Source organism: Lactuca serriola, chromosome 7 (genome assembly GCF_051521515.1).
Source record: "Lactuca serriola cultivar US96UC23 chromosome 7, Lser_US96UC23_V15, whole genome shotgun sequence".
Lineage (NCBI taxonomy): Eukaryota > Viridiplantae > Streptophyta > Magnoliopsida > Asterales > Asteraceae > Lactuca > Lactuca serriola.
The window spans coordinates 21,742,959-21,750,908 of NC_136414.1; positions in this window are offsets into that span (position 1 = coordinate 21,742,959).

Consider the following 7,950-nt stretch of genomic DNA (forward strand, 5'->3'; position numbering starts at 1 on the left):
CATTAGAGGAGTGACAATTGTGACTCTAAGCCTTCCAAAGTCAATTCAAGGAGAAATTGGGATTGTTATTACTACATAACAATCAAGGTAACATCTTAAACCTAATTATATGTTAATATCGATTTCCATATGCTAGAATTAGGGTTTATAGTCTTGGATAAATTGCATGTACAATAGAGAAACCTAGATCCAAGCATTAGGGTTTGTATGAGCACATAGGATGTTCTTATGACCAAAACCCATCAAAGGTATCCACACCCCTTATAAGGAATGCTTAGTTCTCCTTCCCAGCCGATGTGGGATCAGATCTAACCCACTATAATGGGGTGTGAAAGTGGGTTAGATCTGATCCCACATCGGCTGGGAAGGAGAACTAAGCATTCCTTATAAGGGGTGTGGATACCTTCCCTATCACAACGCGTTTTAAAGCCGTGAGGGCAGGAGATCCCATAAGAACTCTGCAGTTAAGCGTGCTCGGTCGGGAGTAGTACCAGGATGGGTGACCCCCTGGGAAGACTGCTTGGTCACCAAGCAAAGGATTTTTGGGTTTATCTCTTAAACCCTAGCTTTGGCACCATGTTTCCTTAACTATATAAGGAACACCCTAGCCCTTGTTTTCCTCTAACCCTTCATTCTACAAGCCTTGGACGAAAAAATTGCTCCCCTATCCTCTATCTTATATTATCCTATTGTTATCTTGGGTGTGATTCCATTAGAGGCACGACACTTGTGGTGCTTGCTTCCAAGTGATCAACAAAGGAGAATTCTAGTTGTTTGCTATAACAACTAAAAGGTATGTAATTCTAAAACCCTCTCATCTAAATTTCGAAAATATCCTAGGGTTTCTACGGTTGTCTTTAATGTTCTTAGTTATAGGTTCGATAGAGAAAAAATAGATCCTATTTAGGTTGCATGCAAACTTAAGAGTTTTATTTTTGTTTATTTACCTAAATCCCATAACTCTTAAGTCTAATTGTCCGTGTTTCACATTTAAACTCTTACATTTTTGATCTTATATACTCCTTTATCCTACTTATTATCTTGTCCATGTTTTGTCATAAGATTTCGTACGATATATGATATTCATAAACTTGAAAGAGATTTTCTTGATTAGAAAAAGAAGAAGATGAGAATAACGGATTACAATACCAAATTCATAAGTTACTGAATTTTGTAAGAAGGCTAACACTCGAAAAAGGTGACAAATATTAGTCAGCATGTTGAAGGGTTATCGTGGAACTTTAGAGTAAACTTTGGAAAACCTAACACTCTTGATCAAGAGTTGAGGAAAGATAGAAATATTAAGAAGACATGTGAGAGTAGGGGCAAAGAGAAAGAAGGCTAAACAATAAAAGAATAAATAAAAATGACTTTTGGGAAAAAAAAGCGATTTTGACAAAAAAAAGCAATGTTAAGGGAAAAAAGCAATAGTTTTGATGTACACTCAAAGATAAAAGAATACGGTACTTGTTTCGAATCTTTAAGGGTTTTTGGCACTGTAGCACAACAAAGTTTGACGAATTTACACATTTGGTCACTCAAGTTTTTTTATGCACAATAGATCCTTAAACTTACAAAATACATGTCAATTACACCATTTTTAACCAGGCAACCTGATGAATCGGTTACTTCTTGACCTGTTAATTAAAATATAACAGAAAAACAATTTCGTATTATTTCACATCAGAAATACTCATACTTGTATTGTCATTCTTCCCTCCACATCACTTTCCTCCTCTTGTATTTTCATTCTTTCCTCCACGTCATTCTCCTCCTCTTGTATTGTCATTCTTCCCTCCACGTCACTCTCCTCCTCTTTTCCAGTGAAATTTTTCTTGGATGCACCGAGTACGATCCCCAAAGGGAGCTCAAAGCCCTCATCAGACGAATTCAAAACTAAAGGAAAAGATTAATCAAGACCAAAATTTGGCTCTCCAAGAATGACCCAGTTGGAAGCTTGGTTTGTTTGGCCATGTATTCGATGAATACATGATTTAGATTTTCATAAGTGTTGATAAGCAACGCTGATGAGGTCTTCAGTTCATCCAACGTGGTTTCTGACTAGGTCCAGCTGAACCATCACCACCTCTTGGTCCATGGGGTCTCATCCTATTTGATGGTCCAGTGTGTCCATCTGGTTTCGCGTGATCAACGGCTGGCCGAATCTGTCTTTAAGATCTGAAAAAGTCACAAACATTTATTTAGGCATCACGTTTTTGAAAATAATCGTCAATTTTGTGAAATTCTATTTTTCTGTGCCTAAATCCATCAAATGCTTGATAATTTGACGATAATCGTGAAGCCCTAAATGATGCATTTCGTGGACTTCTTATGCAACAAAGATGAATACAACGGCCTGGGTTATGACGTTTTCCAGCGACAAAGATGGAGTAGAGAAAGATGGCAGAATTATGAGAGCCATAACACCGACGCTTCAACTTTCAATGTCGAATCTGAAGTTGACGATGCATAACACATCGCCATTTGTTGAAAGGAGGGGAAGTGACGGGAATGGAGACGACATGAAGCAAATGGTAACGACGGTGAGCGACGTACACCACCTTGTCTAAATGGTGATTAGGGCTAAGCCCCATCCATTGAGATACACATGCTTCTATCATTTTGTGTGTAAGGTTTTGGGGAATTTGAAATATAGACAGTGGAGGTGTATTGATTGTAATGTTAAGTTGATTTTTCAAGGTTTTGCTAATGTGATTTACCCATAGTTTGTCGCCGGAGTTTAGGTCGGAAAAGGGGTTTACCAAAGCCATCTGAAACCCCCAAATGGTTCAAATGATTCAAATGTTCTAGCATAATAATTTTGACTTTAAATGATGAATAATGTTGAATACTTTTATCACACGACATTAACTTGAATCTATTTTGCTAAGTAGGATGCCAAGTAACCGAAGTTAACCTGGAAACAAGTTAGTTTGGAGGTCAAACCCCTATGTTAACAAGTGAAATTCAACTTTAAAGATCTATTGCACATAAAAAACTTGAGTGACTAAGTATGTAAATTCGTCAAGCTTTGTTGTGCTAGAGTGCCAAAAACCTAATTTTTTTAATAGAACACACATAAAACAAAGATCTAAAAACAGGAAAACACTAAAAAAATATGAATAAAAACGAAGATGTAAAAAAATTAGATTTCTAAAAATAATATGCAAAAGAAGTATAAAATTTATTTCAAAAAGTTAAGTTTTAGAATAAATTAAAAAAAATTAAAAGAAGGTTGGAGAATTTTTGTGAAAATGTTTGAATCAAATTCATTAAAAAAATGAAAATTGGACTACAATTATAAAAATAATAGAAAAAATCTGAAGGGGCGGGTATAGTCTCGAGACGGGCTAGCCCACACATGGACTGTGGCTCATACAAAAAACTAGTATTTGAGTTCATGTTTTTCCGCGAGTTTTTACGTGTTTTTGTTGCGTATTATTAAATTATAAGAGGGAAAACGATATAGTACGGGGACGGTGGGTAAACACGAAAGTTTAGAAAACGAATGGGTAAAAATGATAATTTACAAAGTTGAATGCGGAGAGGTAAAAATGATATTTTAAAAATTAAAGGGGTTGAAAATATTATTTTACAAAATGGAGGATGCAAGTGACTTATCATTCAAATATAAAAGATTAAAGTTGCAACTTAGCTTTGAGTAGCTGTACATCATGCTTTGAGAGTGGTGCTATTAGCTACAGTACCACTCTTTCACAAAGGAAGGTTTGGTTTTTGTATATATTTATTTATAACGTGGGGAAAAATTATCAAACCTTGATCTTCTTCATGCCCGAGCTACAATCAAACTAGTAGGCTATGAACTTTATGCGTTTAAAAACGGAATACTATATTTATAAACAATAAAACATAAATATTAAAAAAATTGTTAATGACTTTGCAAATTGCAAGAGTTATATAATGTGTATATGTAATTTTATAAATCTAATGATTTCCCTTAATATTTTATTATAAAAAATAGTTTAGAATTTTCGTTATTCTTTAAAATAGCCACAATTTTTATAATGTGCACTACAAATGGTGGCTATTTCAAGGGATATTTGTTACCTTGTAATAGATACCATTTATAATTTTATAAATCTATTAATTTTTTAGAATTTTCAAATTAAACACTATTTCTAAAATGGCATTTTCAATTTTTAATAAATATATTGTGAGATCTATAATTAAGATAGATTAATAGAAAATACAAAGAACAATTACAAAGGTTTTTACTAAGAATGTTCTCACCAAGAGAAAAAACACAAAGCTAGGGTTTGTGAATTAGTAAATTACATGAACCCTGAATACATGTTTTTATAGTTAAAGTTAGGTGATGTCAACCCTTACTAACCAGAGATTTCACATAATCTAAGTAAATACAGAAAATATCCAATATCCCTAAGATATCGGATCTGCTAACTAACTATTTATGTGTACATCTACAAAACATCATCACAGTGACATTGGTTGTGTCGGTTAACTCTTCATACTGGCGCTGGTGAGACGCTGACACTGATGGAAGTCATCATGACTTGGTTTTGCTTCATCATATTCTAAGGTTCGACCTTACAATCTCCCCCAATCTGATTATATCAAAACCCTTACTCTTATTCATAGGCTCGATTGTAGAACTCGTCGACTTCATCTCGTATTTTAGGCTTGATCCAACTATAATCAGGAATCCCCATATCTTCCTTTCTCTTGTTTAGCTCTAGTGAGATCAAGAAATAATAATTGTCTTCGAGTTCTTTGTGTCCCATACACTCGAGCCTTAGATGAAACAAATGCTTAGTGGGTGCCTTGGCAAGATCATCTAAGCACTGGAAAAACATTTGATGTGATTCATCCATGTATAAAATGTCATGCTTGGGTTTGTGAATGAACAAGAGTTGAACTAGATCAATACCCATTGGCAAAGAGTTGTCAATCACATTAGTTCCATAAGGAAGAAGGAATTTGACTATGTAAGAAGTTATTTCCTGGGCACCGACGCAGACAGCGAGGACGAGGAAGGTTTAGTAGGAGTCTTTGGAACTAAGTCAAGAATATTCATCTTCGTGATAAGTTTCTCTAGTACAAGTCTCAGCTCCTCAACATATTTTCCTTTCTACAACCATTCTCTGTACCAGGCTTTCACAAATTCCTAGGCAAGCAATACTTAAGTGTATTAGCCTACAACTTGAACCTTATCTCCACGCCTTGTGAGATGCACTGTAAGCACTTTTTCATCTTTTGGTTTAGTGCATCTCACTTTGGTGATTGGGCCAAAGTGTTTTCTCCTTGTAAGCATATTTCTAAACCTGGTCCGCTCAAGTTTAGTAATTACACTTTCTTGAATGACTTTATCCTTTTTCATCAGTTCGTTGAACCTGTTTAGGTGCTCAATCTGGTCAATCATCGTCCAGTCGCAATAAAGCTTTCCTAGATCTTCTTCGAGTCTTTCCTGACAATTTTTAGATTTGTAGACTGGATGTTATGTTGCCTAGAAAACTCCCTAGCCTCTTGAATAGGCACACCCCGTACCTTTGCCATTTCAGCCACTATATGACCTTTGAATTTCTTTAAAAGGACCAACGTCAGGAGAAACTTTGGCCTTTTGTTTATTGCTCAGTGAAGCATCTTCATCGGACTCAATGTCACTTGGCTCCCCTTGTGGGATTTGATCACCCTCATGAGGGGATTCGATCTAATTCATCATACCTCCTGTGATATTGAAATCCGATGGATTTTAGTTATATAGTTTCGAAGAGGTGAAAGAATGGACCCAATATTCAACGGGTTCATCATCATACCCAATACCAATATATTAAAGGATCAACACGAACCACCGGGGATAAGGAACATAAGTGGGTCGCTTAATTCCTCTGATCACTTTGGCAAATTGGTCAAAAATAAGCTAAGCGAAATCCAAGGGCTTATTTATGATGACAGAGAAAAGAATACATTGCTCAAACTTGTTCATCTCATCCGAGTTGTGTATCTTGTGAGTGAGGCACTTTCCAAGGACACTTGTGAGAAACTTCCAGGTAGGTGGAAGACACTGACGAATAGCATAGACATTTCGATCATGATTCCCTTGTTTCATTAGGCCATACCCTAATTTGGTAAGAACAACGTGAAATTCCTCGTTAGTGGAAAGGTCAGAGTACTCGTCTCGGATTGGAAGACGTAAGGCTCTTCAAACATCAGTCGCAATCATCAAAATAACATGTTGGCCATCTCCTGTTGTACCAATAATCATTCCGGGGTCATAGTAGGTAGAGGTATAGTAGAACTCACAGACGTGTTGTGGGAGAAAATAACTAGCAAGATCAACGAGAGCACAACAGAGTGGGCACGCGGCAAGATAGGACACAGAGTCTTTAAATCCATTGTCCTTGAATTTTTCAAGAATTACAGTAGTGAAGGCCACATTTTTAGACAGGATGACGATGGGAGAGTCTGGAGTGCTAAATGCCTTGATAGCATTTGGGATTAGTTCATAAGTGTATCGAGTAGCAGGAGGTGCCATGGAGTTTGCGATTAGGGTTCTTGAGAGTAGAAACAAACGAGAATTTTTGAAGGTAATATGAGAGTATAAAGTGTTTGTGTTGTTGTTGATTTGCATTTACACTCCAAATAGCGCCGTTGTAATGTCCCCAAACTCAAAACCAATTTTTTTTTATATATTAAATAAACCATCAACCAAACATATTCGTCAAAACCGTAAGGTACTTAGAGAGTATCCATAAACATCCCAAAAGTACATCAGAGTTAATAAAGCGGAAAATCATGGTGTGTGCAATGAGATCATCCCGAGCTCTTCCACTTCGAATCGGAAGTACCTGAAACATAAACTGAAAACCGTAAGCACAAAGCTTAGTGAGTTCCCTAAAATATCGCATACCATACATATATGTCATCCCAAGGCTGTACCAATTCTATTTCACCACTGAGTCTATTTCAACTCATATGTCAGCACAAGGTTGTACCGGGTCTATTTCACCCCACATATATATAGCAAACAGGCACACGTGCATATAACGCGTACAACATGAGTCACAATGACTACAATCACATACAATCCCTAGTATCCTACAATATAGTGAGCAAACTCACCTCGCACAGTTGAAAAATCAACACGCCCTTAAAATTCCATAAATGGTGCTAAACGCCACCTAGATAATCACACAAGGAAAAACCTTAATCTACCTGTTAGGACATTAATAGCCGAAAAAAAATCCACAAGTCAAAAGTCAACGCTCACGGTCAACGATAAAAGTCAACAGTCAATGTTGACTCCAGCCGACCGCCACGACATGGTATTCCTTGGCCACGTTATGGCCCGCATACGACCAAACGGTCGGGAATATCTCAACCGCCACGCCGTGGTGACCTAGGATCACCGATCACGACGTGGTAGCTGGGGGTTCCAACAACTTAATGCATTCAACTGTTTTCTTCAATTCCAAGAGCTCCAAAGCTTAGATCTAGTCCAAAATGTGATCTAAAAGGACAAAGTTTCTAACTTTATCCGTTAGGACCACCTAAAAGGTCCAAAACCCAAATCCCTAAGTCCCCAAAGGCTTAACAATGCAACATCTTAACTAATAAGCACTTATTCCATCAAGTCCGAAGTTCATCCTTTCCAGAAGTGATTCTAGCACCAAAACTAACCTAAAAGTTGGTGTTTTATAGAAATGCATGTCCAATGCATGTCTTGAACCCATACTAGGTCAAAATGAGCATTTATGACCTAAATCTCATGCATGGATTGAAAACCCAACCAAACACCATATCCAAGGAACAAATTACACCAAATTCCACTGAGATTCATAAAGTTGCAAACTTTAAGATATCTCACCATCCAAACAAGAAAAAACGAGAAGTTAGTGGGACAAAAGCATGATCTAGCAACCTAGATTGATAAAAATTGTCTTAGACACTTACAAAGGTCTAGAAGAGTGC